The 15911-nt window shown below is 45.6% G+C and overlaps 3 non-coding genes and 1 pseudogene across 3 annotated transcripts; 2 read left to right on the top strand and 2 right to left on the bottom strand.

Moving 5' to 3' along the window:
* The first annotated feature begins 497 nt into the window (after nucleotides 1-497).
* The window catches only part of LOC137310667 (zinc finger protein 229-like), a 90346-nt pseudogene continuing 74932 nt past the window's right edge, over nucleotides 498-15911 (top strand).
* trnar-ucu (transfer RNA arginine (anticodon UCU)) lies at nucleotides 1686-1777 on the top strand. The gene is given in 2 exon segments: nucleotides 1686-1722; nucleotides 1742-1777. It is a non-coding gene; the product is annotated as a tRNA-Arg (tRNA).
* On the bottom strand, nucleotides 3341-3412 carry trnaw-cca (transfer RNA tryptophan (anticodon CCA)). Its single transcript has one exon. It is a non-coding gene; the product is annotated as a tRNA-Trp (tRNA).
* trnay-gua (transfer RNA tyrosine (anticodon GUA)) lies at nucleotides 13996-14089 on the bottom strand. Its single transcript has 2 exons — nucleotides 14053-14089; nucleotides 13996-14031 (listed from the first exon to the last, which is right to left on the bottom strand). It is a non-coding gene; the product is annotated as a tRNA-Tyr (tRNA).

Raw genomic sequence — 15911 nt, 5'->3', positions numbered from 1 at the left:
ACCAGAAGCGCAAAGGAAGGTCGACACCTCATGGTGACGTAACCTACAGGTGAGGGAGGTTTGCAGGTTTACCTGGAGCTGTAAATATATAAACTCCTTCCAATGTACAAACTCCCCTCACCAACAGTAATTCAATTCGAACTGATCTGAGACTTTGGTCATTTATGGTGATTATACTTTGTGGAGTTAAAGCAGCAGTAAATCCGTTGTGTGTTATATACATAGCCGTTCAGTCAATATAAAACATTGTCATCCGACCGACCATGAGCAATGCCACACGGGGTATGTCAGGTTACGGACAGTTCCGCCTCCAGCAGTTGTTCTCTCGGTCACACATCCGACATCACCTCTCGGTCTCACACTTCAGAGTCACGCCTGAATATAAACACATTTCTGCTTCAGACTTTAACATGGAGATCAACAATTCACAATTCAAGATGGAGAGAGCAAACAAATCAAATATTTAAGAATGTTAACAGATAGAAAATTCACCATAAATGACTGAGGAAAAAATGAAGCAAACGGATCAAGATGAACAATTAGCAAAAGGTAACAATTAAAGAAAGGAGAAGGGGAACTGATCATATCGCCCCAAATAGTTTTTGAAAAATCCTTTTGGTTTACATCTTAGTTTCTCCGTTAAGTTGGGGATGTACATCTAGAAATATTTTTCGTAACATCATAAAGACAATTAGAATACAACTTTCACAAAGTAGGCATTAATCTTACTTATACGATGGCGTGTTATTTGTTTGTAAAATCTGCAATTGTTTTACCATTCTTTAAGTTTAGAGGGATGCTCTGAATATATGTTCTACATTGAAACGTAAGTGGATTAATAAAATAAAATGTGGAAGTTTTTTTATGAACACGAAGAGTTGCTTTTCCATGTTGGATATCGTGATATATTTATTTACACAACTGTAATTTGTGAAATGATGGAATGCATTTATTTCTATATCTGTACCGGTGAGGAAATCCCCACTGGATCATTTCCAGGAACCAGTCAAGTACTTAAATTAGTTTGTCAAACCCAAAACACCCGTTGGGAATTGCTGATTGAAAATTTGAATGGGAATCAAGACCGTCACAAAGTATTGGAACAAATATACCCGCTGAGGTTTCGGGGTTGTGACTGATTTATTTCTATCACTGAGTGACCTATTTTAAACAGGGTGAAGGTACAAATCTAATGATAAGAGTCTGGGTTGGAGAAGGAACAGATGAAAGTATCAAATTTAATTACACTGATTCCACAAACACTGCACACCACATCCCTTAAACATTGTTAACTGTTTCTACATAAAACTGGAGAGGGTGGAAATAGAAAGTAATAGAACAAAAAGCTTATTAATGTGTCAAATTTAATTTTGATATTGTTGCACAAACACTGAACATCCCATCGCTAAAACACTGTCCCGATCTAAAATCAGTCGGCAGGACCCTGAGACACAGTGAAAATGTTGTGATTTCAACCTGGTTCAAAACACGCAGCCTTCTGATGTGGAGTCAGACGCGACTGTTCTTGCACCAGGCCCACAACAAGCGGCTGGAGCCGGATCCATTGGAGGGCGATCGGTGCAGACTGCCGCCCCGGCTCTCGGAATGTGAGAGGCGGAAAGAGGAGCGGCCTGACCGCCTCAACCACAGCACAGGATCCCCGCTCTCCTTCAAATGGCATAACTGACTCTGTGGTGCAATGGATAGCGTGTTGGACTTCTACTTAATAATCGGAGGGGACATTCAAAGGTTGTGGGTTCGAGTCCCACCAGAGTTGGATTTTAGTTCGGGAGCTGGGAAGTGAAATTTTGCAGCAAAACCGCAACCGGATCATTGATGTCCGTCAAGGACGGGAAACTGCCCCCGACACTTCATCTTACACAAGTGGCTCCAGTCACACCCGGATTTATGATTCTAAATCCACTCTGAACTGGAGGAGACTCAACATCTGCTCAGACCGAAAGTCAATCTGCTGGACTTCCGGCTCTGTCAGACTGAATGTTCCTTCAGACAGGTTTCTAACTGGACACATGCATCCTGCTGCCGTGTGAGCATTGGTGCTGGAGGGGTAGAATTCTTGCTTGTAGTAATTCTATTCCTGTAAAACTAGCTCCTGAAGTGCAGGTTGGAAAGTATCCTGGCTGAGCGGTCTAAGGCGCTGGTTCAAAGCTCCAGTTAAATCCCACGATTTGTAGATGGATCAAAATCATAGTTTGTGTCTCCAAAACCGCAGCGTCCCTCCTGTAAACAAGTAATACTGAACATCTCATCTGCTATTGCAACAGCGTTATCCGGAGGAACCACATGGCAATTCAGATAAGTAGATGCATTTTGGAACAAACCAATTGTACCTTCACCTCCGGTCAAAATGTTCACAAGCAAAAGGATTGTTTGATCTCGGTGAGACTCGAATTAACAACCTCGGTATTTCCTGACCCTGTCCTGTCAGATAAGAACCACGCACTGACCGATTGCGCCGCTGGAGCCCGGTCACTCTGATCACCTGTCCCACTCTGCTGGAAAGAATCTTAAGGTGAGAGGTCCTTACCTGTGGAAACGTGTCCAGTCACTGTGATGAAACTAATATCTGCACTTCCACTTTCAGCTTCTTTCACATCCTCTGCTCCATCGCACGACAATCGGGTTTTCTGCGAACAGGTCAAAATGAACATTGCCAGAAATTCTATCAGTAGTGAGATTTGAACCCAGCGCCCACGCAGTGATTGGATTTATTGTCTTAAAGCAGTGAGCTCCGTTCACACAACGCCTCGCCAGTCTTTCACATTTTGTTTAATGCCCAAATAAATAAATTGAAGCTAATTGACCGCATTTACCCCGTGCTGGGGTTGTTCTCCTTCGAGCAGAGAAGGTTCAGAGGAGATTTGATAGAAGTGTTCAAAGTCATGAAGGGTTCAGAGAAAGTTAATAAAGAGAAGCTGTTCCCATTGGCGGAAGTGTCGAGAACCAGAGGACACAGATTTGAGGTGATTGCAAAAGAACCAAAGGCGACATGAGGAAAATCTTTTTTACGCAGCGAATGGTTATGATCTGGAATGCGCTGCCTGAAAGGGCGGTGGAAGCAGATTCAATCGTGGCTTTTAAAAAGGAATTTGATAAATACTTGAAGGGGAAAATGCAGGGCCACGGGGAAAGGGACGGGGAATGGGACCAATGGGATTGGTCTTACAAAAGGCAGGTAAGGGATTGATGGGTTGAATGGCCTCCTTCTGTGGTGTGTTCATTCTGTGATAAATATTATTTTACACACAGTGAACAGACCATCCCTGAAAGACTGCCCAGCGATAAAACAGAGTGACACTGAAACGTTGCGAAAATGCAATGACCCCGACGTGATTCGAACACGCGTCCTTCTGATCTGGAGTCAGACGCGCTACCGTTGCGCCACGAGGTCCACAGCGCCCACCTGGAGCCGGATCCATAGGAGGGAAATCGGTACCGACCGCCACAGGGACTCGAAGAGGCGGAAGCAGCAGCAGCAACACCGCAGGAGCCCCGCTCTCCAATCCAGCCGTTCCCAGCGGAGAGCTGCCAGTCCCGGCCTGAGCCCTGTCTGGGAGCCGCCTGCCATTCAGTCTTTACAGAACGGGACCGATCCAGTTTCAGCTCACACACAAGCTCAGGAATCCCACTCCTGACAGGTTCACTTATTTAAACCTTGTTTAGATTCATTGAATTGGGATTTAATTCAATCCTCATCTGCCCTCCGCTTTGTCAGTTCAGGACTTTATTTAAACCGACACTTGGAGCTCTGTTTTACCGGGTGCCGGATGTTTCAGCATTTCTCAGTCCCACCACGAACACTTTTTGCTGCTAACTTCTGCTTAACAAAAAGTTCCCAGGAAGGAGGGAATTTCTCCTGGGTACTGAGTTCGAGTTAAGGAACAATCGAGGTGCGATTACATTACTTGGTGTATTCTTTTGGCCACCAGCCAGTGGGACGGATATAGAGGAGCAAATTTTCAGGGAAATTATAGAGAGGTGCATAAGCCATAGAGTAGTGATAACAGGGGATTTCAACTATCCTAATATAGACTGAGATAACAATAATATAAGGCGCAAAGAAGGGGAAGAATTTTTGAAATGTGTTCAGGATAACTTTCTCGACCAGTACGTTTCTGGCCCACTGAGGAAGGAGGCATTGCTGGACTTGGTTCAAGGGAATGAGGCGGGCCAAGTGGAGCAAGTGTCAGTGGGGGAGCATTTAGGGAGCAGCGATCAGTATCATAAGGATTAGAATAGCTATGGAAATGGACACTGTCCACTCTAAAGTAAATGTACTCAATTGGAGGAAGGTCAATTTCAGTGGGATGAGAACAGATCTGGCCCCGGTAAATTGGAATCAAAGATTGTCAGGCAAAATTATAATTGGACAGTGGGCGGCTTTTAAAAAGATGATTCGGGTATAGAGAAGGTACATTCCAACGAGGTAGAAAGGTAGGGCAAATAAAGTCAGAGCTCCCTGGATAATAAGAGAGATAGAGAGTAAGATGAAGCGGGAAACATAAAAGTGAATCAAAAAGTCTTCTACAGACATGTTAACAGGAAACGGGTAGTAAGAGGAGGGGCGGGGACGAATAGGGACCATAAAGGAGATCTGCTCATGGAGGCAGTGGGCATGGCAGAGGTACTAAATGAGTTCGACGCACCACACCTCAGGGAGGATATATTGGCCTTGGAGGGGGTGCAGCGCAGATTCACCAGAATTATACCGGGGCTAAAATGGTTAAATTATGCGGACAAGTTGCAGAGAAAAGGTTTGTATTTCCTCGTGTGCAGAAGATTAAGTGTTGATGTAATCGAGTTGTTGAAGGTGATTAAATGAGCCAATGGTGTGTGTGTGAGCTGTGAGACAGCTTGAAATCCCAATCCTCTCCACCAATGGGGACTGAATCTTCCAACATACAGGGATTTTCACTCGTGCAAGTTTCACCCACATTTTCTGCCCTTCATTTCTCTGACCTGCTTGTTGCGCCTTTCCCTTCAATTCAGGACTGACAGGAAAAACTCAATCCTGCCGTCAATCTTCGGGTCACATGGTGAGATGTCAAATAATTGAAATCGACCCTTATCAACCCCAATATCGTCACCAACACGTTTGACGAGTGCAAAGCGGCTTCTATCGCGGTTTGTCTGCACAACTCGTTCAAAGATACTGTCGGTAATTGGAGGGTCTTTCAAGTCATGACACGAACAGAACAGTTCGCACTGCCGTTTTCCGCAAGACGCTTCAGATTCATGGGGAATGATTTCGGTCTGGCGGTTAAATCAGTTCCCTCTTCACAAATCCGCCTTTGAACCCGGGACTTTTAGTATTTTTGATAACCGATACCAAACTGGTTTGTCCTGTATTTTACATTACTGTCTAAATATTACAGATAAGCAGAGCACTTGAGCTGTCACAGCTGTGACTTTGACATTTCTCCCTCTCCTCTCGATCTCCCTGGCAACTGCCACTAACCACAATCTTCTGTCACACTTCTCCATCAGGAAGTTCATATTCTCGGTTTTCAAATGAAATAACGCCCATCTCTTCAATCAACGACAGCCCAGAGAGAGTTTCTTAGTTTCAGCTCCCAATTTCCCCAAATCCTCAAAGTAGCATGAAAATAATTGTCCTTACGTTAATAATAATAATATAATTAAAAGTTCTTATTGTCTGGGGTTTTGTTTCAGATTCCACGGCTTTTAAAGATCTGCGGATGTTTAACGAATCGCCTCTTGGTTGGAGGTTTCTGTGTGGGAAAGATCAGGAAGTGATAATTGAGAGACCGAGGATGAAGCTGTTTGATGGGAGCACTGGGGACACAGACCGTGCGCGGCTCCAGTGGAGCAATCGGTCAGCGCGCGTTATTTCTACAATAATTATACACTCGAGAAATGCTGGGGTTGTGAGTTTCAGCGCCATCTAAAGTAGTTGAACCTTCTAAACATTTTGACTGGAGTTCAAGGTACAACCGGTTCCATAACACATCGACTTCTTCGTGTCCCCATGTGGGCACTGAGGCTCCTCTGGCCTCCCGTCTTGCAATAGCAGGCGAGAGTTTATTTGTTTATAGGAGGGAGAGGGGGCGATTGGCGAGAGCTGAAATGGTAAAGCGGCCGGCACGACATCTTTAAATCTGAAGAACCAAACACACAATTCTTCTTTCCTGAAGCAGGGATTCATCGGTTTGAAGTGTCGTGTAGGGAAAATTCGGGAGGCAAATCTGCTGCCTGGTGTCACGGTGTAACGGGTGAAATTATTCAGCTTTCAACCCTTCCATCGCCGGAATCAACCTCGTGAACCTTCTCTGAACTGCCTCCAATGCAAGTATGACCTTCCTTAAATAAGGTCACCAGAACTGTACGCAGTACTCCAGATGTGGTCTCACCAGCACCCTGTACAGTTGTAGCATGACTTCCCTGCTTTTATACTCCATCCTGCTGGAAATAAAGGCTAATATTCCGTATGTCTTCCGGATTACCTGCTGCAGTTGTATGTTGACTTTTTATATTTCATGTACGAGGACACCAAGGTCCCTCTGTACGGCAGCGTTTTGTAGTATTTCTCCATTCAAATAATATTTTGCTTTTTTATTTTTCCTCCCAAAGGGGATGACTTCACATTTTCCCACATTATATTCCATCCACCAATTTTTTGCCCATCCGCTTAACCTGTCAATATCTCTTTACAGACAATTTGTGTCCTTATCGCAACTTGCTTATCCACCTTTCTTTGTATCATCAACAAATTTGGCCACAAGACACCCTGTTCCTTCATCCAAGCCATGAATATATATTGTAAATAGTTGAGGCCCCAGCACTGATCGCTGCGGCACCCCACTCATTACTGGAAATTCCGATAAATTCCTGCTGCTCCAATTGGTCCGGATATCTCCTGAATCACCAGGGCGGGGTTAATGGTGAAACTGACGGTCCTGTGATGCAGTTGGAAAATAAACATTAATTGAACCCGTCAGTTGCAACAATTAATAAAACGAAATTAATAAAAGTAAATGAAAAAAATATTATCTGGAGTTCACCAAAGTGGGGGGGGGGGGCTTCTATGCTGTGTGTTTGTGCCGGTTTAAATGACACGAAGGGCTGGGCTTTCAGTTTGTTTCATTTTCCTTGGTCCAAAAGCGCTCGCCCTGCTTCCAATGTCTTTGTTTTTCGGCCTGATATTAAGAGCATCAATGGCGGCTGCATCACCCAGCATGCAGCGCGGTTCAGATTGTGCCCTATCTGAATCAGTGGAGCCCGGTGCGCAGGCGCAGTAGTGACTCATTATCGGTCAGTGTGTCCTGAGCATGCGCGGCCAGTCGAGGCTGCGGGAGGAGCGCGTTCGGTGCAGGTCAGAGGATCGGAGCAAGAGGCTCAATAAACCCCGGGGCCCGGGTCCGGGCTCAGGCCCAGGCTCAGGCTTTACAAACCCCGAGTGCGGCCCCAGACCCGAATATAAAACAGTGAACATTATCCCCCCCTCACTACCCGCCGGGAAATGAAGGGGAAATGGGGATCGGTCAGGGAGCGTCTGTAAATGAAGTAGAAATGGTGATCGGTCAGGGAGCGTCTGTAAATGAAGGAGAAATGGTGATCGGTCAGGGAGCGTCTGTAAATGAAGGAGAAATGGTGATCGGTCAGGGAGCGTCTGTAAATGAAGGTGAAATGGTGATCGGTCAGGGAAAGTCTGTAAATGAAGGAGAAATGTTGATCGATCAGGGAGCGTCTATAAATGAAGGAGAAATGGTGATCAGTCGGGGAGCATCTATCAATGATGGAGAAATGGTGATCGGTCAGGGACCGTCTGTAAATGAAGGAGAAATGGTGATCGGTCAGGGAGAGTCTGTAAATGAAGGAGAAATGGTGATCGGTCAGGGACCTTCTGTAAATGAAGGAGAAACAGTGATCAGTCAGGGAGAGTCTGTAAATGAAGGAGAAATGGTGATCTCTATATCTTCAGTCATCCAGGGAGCTCTGGCTTTGGATGCCGTTCCTTTCCTCCTCATGGGAATCTGTCCACTCTGCACCTGAACCAACTCCTCCTTGAAGGCCTCCCACTGTTGAATTACTGTTCTGCCTGCCAATTTTTGATTCCAGTCCACACGGACAAGATCCCTTTTTAACTCACTGGAATTAGTCCTCCTCCAGTTAAGAATTTTCACATTTGACTGTCCCCTGTCCTTTTCCATAACTGTTCTAAACCTAATGAGATTATGATCACTGCTGCCCCATTGAAACATGCTCCACCTGCCCCACTTCATTTTCCACACCGAGTCCACTGCTATACTCACACTCACTCTCTCACACTCACACACTCTCTCTCACAATCACTCTCACATTCACTCTCTCACTCTCTCACATTCACTCTCACATTCCTCTCTCACCCTTTCACTCATGGTTTAGGGCCACTGAAAGATGATGCGATGGGTTTGGATTTCAGCACAGGGAGGAGGGAGAGTGTGTGGGACGGGGATTTACAGCTTTGAGGAATGAGAGAAGAAATAATGTTTCATAGAAAGCCGAGTTATCTGATCTGAATTTCTATCCTGTACTTACATTGATAACTTTTATAAACTCCTTTTACAGGGGAGGATTTGCAGACAGGAAACTCAAACCAAAGATCACGTCAAGATCTGACAGAGTCACTCGATTCATCAGGACCTGAATATCATCGGCCTTTGAATGTGGAAAGAGAAACATTTGTCTGTTCTATCTGTAGGAGAAGATTTCTAACATCAGTGTGAGTGGAAAAGCACCGAGACACACACACACCCGAGTGAGAGTGTTCCAGTGCACTGACTGTGGAAAGAGCTTTAACCAGTTACACAGCCTGAAAAAACACCGCACCATTCACAGTGGGGAGAAACCGTACACGTGTTCTGTGTGTGGACGAGGCTTCAACTGATCGTCCAACCTGGAGAGACACAAGGACACCCGGACCATGGAGAAACCGTGGAAATGTGGGGACTGTGGGAAGGGATTCAATTACCCTTCAGAGCTGGAAACTCATCGACGCATTCACACTGGGGAGAGGCCGTTCACCTGCTCCGTGTGTGGGAAGGGATTCGCTCATTCATCCACCCTGCTGACACACCAGCGAGTTCACTCTGATGAGAGACCTTTTAAATGTTCGGACTGTGAGAAGAGGTTTAAAAGCAAAAGTATTCTGCTGTCACACCAACGCACCCACACTGGGGAGAGGCCGTTCACCTGCTCCGTGTGTGGGAAGGGATTCACTCAGTCATCCACCCTGCTGACACACCAGCGAGTTCACACTGGGGAGAGACCGTTCCCCTGCTCTGTGTGTGGGAAGAGATTCACTCAATCATCCCACCTGCTGACACACCAACGCACCCACACTGGTGAGAAGCCGTTCTCCTGCTCTGTGTGAAAGAAGAGATTCACTCGGTCATCCCTCCTTCTGTCACACCAGCGAGTTCACACTGATAAGAGACGTTTAAATGTTCTGACAGTGAGAAAAGATTTAAAATCAGAAATTATCTGCTGAGACATCTACGCACTCACACTGGGGAGAGACTGTTCAGCTGCTCCGTGTGTGGGAAGGGATTCACTAATTCATCCCACCTTCTGAAACATCCACTTGTTCACACGATTGAGTGACCTTTTAACTCAGTGACTGTGAGAAGAGCACCAATGAACTGCTGACACATCAACGCATGCCCATTGGTTGAGAGACTGTTCACCTGCTCCGTGTGTGGGAAGGGATTCACTCAGTCATCACACGTGCTGAGACACCAGCGAGTTCACATATGACTGCAGGGGTTGGATTCTGCTGTTAATCCCATCCAGGACTGAACCATGTTCATTGTGACAGTTGGGGTTTGTTTCTCCTGATGTTAATAACCCCTATAACTGGGCTGGAGTTTAATATTCAGGATATTTGTGAAATAAATCAGCATTATTTTAAACCCTTGTTGTCGATTTTGGTCTTTCCCACCTGAGTGTTTAGCATCACCTGACTGGAGCTCAGAAAGGACAATCTGGGGGGAGGATCGTCCGGTGGGAACAGAAATTCAGCCTGGACACAGTCCTTCAGGGCCACACTGAGAGGGGCAAACGGCACTTTGGTCTTTCTCGTCTCTCTTCACTGACAGAAAAGTCACCGTTCGGCGTCCAGTCTAAAAATGACTGTGGTAATTATTCTATGAAGATTTAACCCGTTTGTGTGACAGTCCTGAGTCTACCATTTAAGGCAGGTGTTCACTCATTTAAAATAAACCCGTTTAAAATAAATGGGTTGAAGTCTGCATGAAAATAGCAGAGGGAGGAGTTCCCAGGAGCCTGTTAACTGCTGGTACAATTATACAACAGTCGTTCGATCTCCAGATAAAGAAGGACCTGCAGTGTGTTTCCAGAATTCCCGGTTTTATTGATGTGTGCGTGTTAGACACCAGGATCACTAAAAATACACGATCCGGACCATCCACAGGGTGGGGGCGATCCCGACAGTTACTCTGGGATCACTCCCACTGCGGAACTCCACCTCTGACCCTGCTGAAGGTTGTAGGCTCAGGGAGTGGGGCCTCCAGGAGTGGACTGTAAGATAGCTGACAAAGATATGCTGAGGTACCAGAGGAATCCTTACTAAGGAACCGTCTGGGGTTTTCCCTCTCAGTGTGGGTCTAGCGGTGAATGATTCCTGACTCCCCGAACTGTCTTACATTTAACCCAGATCGGATCAGGATGAATTCAGTTTACAGGAGAATTGGGTCAAATATCACCCACAATCGAGGGAGACAAAAGCAGCCATTAGAGAAGCTCAGAGATCTTTGGAAAAGAAGATGGTGCCCAATTCTGAGAATAATAGCAAATGTCTTTCCAGCTCCGTCAGGAGTCAGAAGACCATTAAAGATGCTTTAGGGCCACTGAAAGACAGTTCAGGACAGATTCCCGGGCTATGGCAGAGCTGTTGAATGACAATTTCTCATCAGTCTACACTCCTGTGGATGAGGCTCAGATTCCAGCTGTGGGATGTGCTGTCAACAATAACATCATAAATATTAAAATAGAACGGGATGTCACTTTGGATAAAATATGAATTCTCAAAATGCATTGTGCTCCAGGTCCAGATGATATTCACCCCCGGGTGTTTGAAGAGATGGGACGGGTGCTCTGTGAGCCCCTTGCCTGTACCTTCAACAGCTCAATACAGTCAGGAATTGTTCCCTGAGATTGGAAGGTAGCTCATGTAGTTCCCATTTTCATTAAGGGGACAAATCAGAGCCGGGGAATGACAGGCCCATCAGTGTGACCTCGATCAGAGGGAAGATGCTTGAAGGGATCCTAAGAGATGCTGTTTATGATCACGGGGAAAGAGAGGGAGCCATTAGAGATACTCAACACGGCTTCTGGGAAAGAAAATGGTGTCTTACAAACTTGCTTGAGTTTTTTGAAGAAGTTGCTGGGTTAGTGGATGAGGGTAATCCGGTTCACATTGTCTATCTCAGGGATGTCAAACTCATTTCCTATGGTGAACCTGACCTGATATCCTGGCACTTGGCCTGGGCCACATTCAGCAAAAGTTATCAAACTCGAAATAGATGAAGATGAACTATATTGGTATTTACTTACATTTAGATTTTATTTACAGCTACTGTTGCTCCCGATACCTGGCACCTCTGAGCTTGAACTATTGCACCAGCATTTAGTGTAAATGACTGGGCTGAGGCCTGTCTTGGATAAAAACATGAGGACCACTTGTCATTACAGAACTGTGTGCCCCAAACACTAACCGTGGAAGTGAATTCCACAGACTGCCTACTCCCTATGTAAAGAAGTTTCTCTTGACTACTGCTCTAAAACAGAGAGTGGGGTTAATTGTAGCGACTCACACTGTATAAGGTGGAAAGTGGGGCTCCACAAGGATTGGTTCTGGGACCACTGTTCACAATTCACATCAACGAATTGGACTCGGGAATCGGAAGTACAATTTCAAAATTTACAGATGACACCAGATTGGCGGGGTGGGGTGGAGTCTGGATAATATTGATGAAGATTGCGACCAAATACAAAATACATTAATAAACTTGCAAAATGGGTGCATAATTGGCCAATGAATTTTAATGCAGATGACAGTGAAGTGGAGCATTTTGGGAGCAAGAATTTGGAAATTGTGCCCTGTATCCCCAAGTCCAAGTCATTAATGTATATCAAGGAAAGCAGTGGTCCCAGCACCGACCCCTGGGGAACACCACTGTACACCTCCCTCCATTCCGAAAAACAACCGTTCACCACTGCACTCTGTTTCCTGTTATTTAGCCAATTCTGTATCCATGCTGCTACTGCCCCTTTTATTCCATGGGCTTCAATCTTGATGACAAACCCATTATGCGGCACTTTATCTGACACCTTTTCGAAGTCCATACACACCACATTAACTGCATTGCCCTCATCGACTCTCTGTTACCTCATCAAAAAACTGTATCAAGTTAATTAAACACGATTTGCCTTTAACAAATCCGTGCTGGCTTTCCCTAATCCCTGTCCAATTGACTGCTAATTCTATCCCGGATTATCGTTGCTAGAACTTTCCCCACGACCGAGGTTAAACTGACTGGTCAGTAGTTGCTGGATTTATTCTTTCACCCTTTCTTGAACAGGGGTGTAAAATTTGCAATTCTCCAGTCCTCTGGCATCACCCCCATATCTAAGGATGTTTGGAGGTTTTTTGCCAGTACCTCTGCAATTTCCACCGTTACTTCCCTCAGCAACCGAGGATGCATCCCATCCGGACCAGATGACGGATCTACTTTAAGTACAGCCAGCCTTTCCAGTACCTCCTCCTTATGAATTTTTAGCCAATCCAGTATCTCTACAATATCTTCCTTCACTGACACTCTGGCAGTGTCTTCTTCGTTGGGAAAGACAGATGCAATGTATTTATTTAGTACCTCCGCCATGCCCACTGCCTCCCACTGCTACTAATTCGTTATAATCTGGGCCAGTGGTGCAATGGATAACACATTAGGTTCGATTCCTACCTGGCTTGGATTTTTTAATGCAAAATTTTATGGCATTCAATACCTTGCAAGCTGTCCAACTTGGTGGTGCTGCCTGGCTCCATACCTGGTAAGTGCCTTCTCAGTGCAGCAAGCAGTGCATCAGTGTCATAATCTGAAGGTCCTGAATTCAATCTTCAGAGAAGGCATCAAGGATTACGAAGCTTTTTTTCCATCTCTCACCTCATCTTTCCATCTTTGCTGCATAGCAAAATCAAGAACTTTTGCTGACTGCAGCACATCAAAAGATTTGCTGCCCCTTGATCTCTCTGTATCCAAACACACAGTGAAGTTTAGGAAGTCCATGGGCGATGGACTCACTGACAACACTCTTGTTTCTGTATAATTGCACCAAGGCAAACGGTGAGTGGAGAATATAATCAACGATCCCGCTACTTCTCACAGGCCAAGTGAGCGCTCCACCAGTTGAGCTAATTCCTCGTTTGCTGTTTGTAAATCGCCCCTCACAGTTCCTGCCTCACACTCGCCTTCAAGCTGCTCCAAGACCAGCAGAGAAATCTTGCCTTGGGTTGCCGCTCCCTGAATATATTAAATACTTTGCTCCAATCGGCGGTATCGAGCATCAGCAAGTGAGGAACAGCAGAACGGGAAGCCGCAGTAATCATGAGCGATGCTGAGAAGAGCCCGAGCCTTCGGAAGGAAGACGAGGTCACCGGAAAGCAACAGCCGCCCGAGCTCGAGGAGCAGCGAGAGCCCTGACTGACTGACTGATCGAAGACCATTTTGCCTGAAATTGAGGGCGATTTGAAGTGTTGCTGCTCAAAGGCACTCCCTGCTGGTGAGCAGAGGGAAATGCTCGAGTGAAACAGCCGTGCTCGGGCAGACACAGAAAGCTTTTCGGTTTTGGAAAGGAAAAGTTGTGTCCTGTGGCAACATGTTAATCTGTGAGCTGCCTGTGAAGTTCAGAGAGTGACCTTGAGGTAATTGCTGCTTATTCCAAAATCACACTCACTCCTTCGAGCCGGAATTGAACCAGCGACCTAAGGATGACTTTATTTTGTTTTATTCACTACAGTCCTCCGCTCTAGCAGCTGAGCTATCGAAGGGAAGTGATAAACAGTGCTGTCTTTGGTGATTGTTCACCGTGCGCCTGTTGACACGTTCAGACTCGTGGAGTCCGGTGCTGATCGAAGACTTCTTTTGCCTGAAAGCGAGAGCTGAGTGTTTTGAAGTGTTGCTGCTCAAAAGCGCTCCCTGCTGGTGAGCAGAGGCAGAGCAGCCTTGTTTGGGCAGACACAGAAAGTTTTCAGGTTTGAGAAAGGAAAAGAGACGTCCTGTGCCTTCATGGCAACATGTTAATCTGTGAGGTGCCTGTAAAGTTCAGAGAGCGACCTTGAACTAATTGCTGCTTATTGCAAAATCACGCGTTCTCCTTCGAGCAGGAATTGAACAAATGATGGAAGGGTGACTTTGTCTTATTTTCCATGACAGTCTTGTCGCTCGACCAGCTGAGGTATCGAAGGGAAGCGGCAAAAATGTTTCACTTTGGTGATTGTTCACCGTGCACCTTTGACACACCCGGACTCGTGGATTCCAGTGCTCATGACTGAGGCTGACTCGGTACCTGCTCATACCGCAGTGCTGTGGGAGTGGGAGCTGCTCCGTGTTCTCCACAGCCTGGGCCAGTGACACAATGAATAATGGGACTGATTATTGATCTGGAGATTGTGGGTTCAAGTTTACGGAGGGTGTAAAGTGGAAGGCCGGGCCTGGAGAGCATTGGAATAGTCGAGTCTGGAGATAAACAAAGGCACGGATGAGGGTTTCAGCAGCAGAACCTCATTCTGGAAGTTGGGATTTGTTTCTGCTGATGTTAATAACCGCTATAACTGGGCTGAAATTCAATATTCTGGATCGATGTCAAATAAATCAACTTTGTTTCAAACAGAATGGGTCAATTACTTGATGAATTCAAGATAAGAGACTAATTGATGTCCTCATTACCGATTATTCTGCCTTTTCTCCTTTCTCACTGTAGATTATTTCAGTTCTCATATCTTCAATTACTCTCATGGCCAAGTCCCAGCTCCCCAGTCCTTCCCGAGTGCCTCTCCCAGCCTTGGGATCCAGGGAAGGTATCAGTAATGTACCCGGGATCACTAAACACAAAACCCAGTCTGTGAATCACTTTCAGCGACTGGACTTATCGTGTGTCCCACAGCATCTCTCTCACCTTCGATGTGTGAATAGAGCATCAGGCCTGGGAATCTCGTCTTAAATTTAAATACACTCAGCAAATGTATTTAACAAAATACAAACAAGTAAACACATCAAGGCCCAATAATCCAGCACTAAATTCAAAGGAGTAAGTCTGTTATCAAACTCCTTGAGTGGACAGAATAAAGAAAAATCCCAACTCTAAGATCCCCTAGAATTCTTTGCAAATACCTTACAAATCTTGACAATAATCAACAAGTCTAATTGAATGTTGACCTTTATCTTGAGTGGGGTTGGAATACAGAAGTGATGCTTCAGTTGTAATGAACCTTGGTCAGACCCCACCTGGAGAACTGGGCACCGAACCGAGGGAGAGATAAATCGGCCTTAGAAAAGGTACAGTGCAGATTCACCAGAATGATGCCGGGGTTAAAAGGGTTAAATTATGAGGAGAGGTGGCATAAACTTGGTTTTTATTCCCATGAGTTTAGAACATTGAGATGTGACCTCATCGAGGTGTTTAAAATAATAAAGGGATTCAATAAGGTAGATTCAGAGAAATGATTTCTTCTGGAGGGGAATCCAGAACAAGAGCGCATAAGAAATAAGAGCAGGAGTGGGCCATACGGCCCCTCGAGCCTGCTCTGCCATTCAGTAAGGACATGGCTGATCTTCTACCTTAACTCCACTTTCCAGCCCGATTCCTTGATT

This window comes from Heptranchias perlo, unplaced genomic scaffold, assembly GCF_035084215.1.
Source record: "Heptranchias perlo isolate sHepPer1 unplaced genomic scaffold, sHepPer1.hap1 HAP1_SCAFFOLD_269, whole genome shotgun sequence".
NCBI lineage: Eukaryota > Metazoa > Chordata > Chondrichthyes > Hexanchiformes > Hexanchidae > Heptranchias > Heptranchias perlo.
Note: the sequence above shows the minus strand (reverse complement) of the source record. Positions and strands in the feature narration are given on the sequence as shown.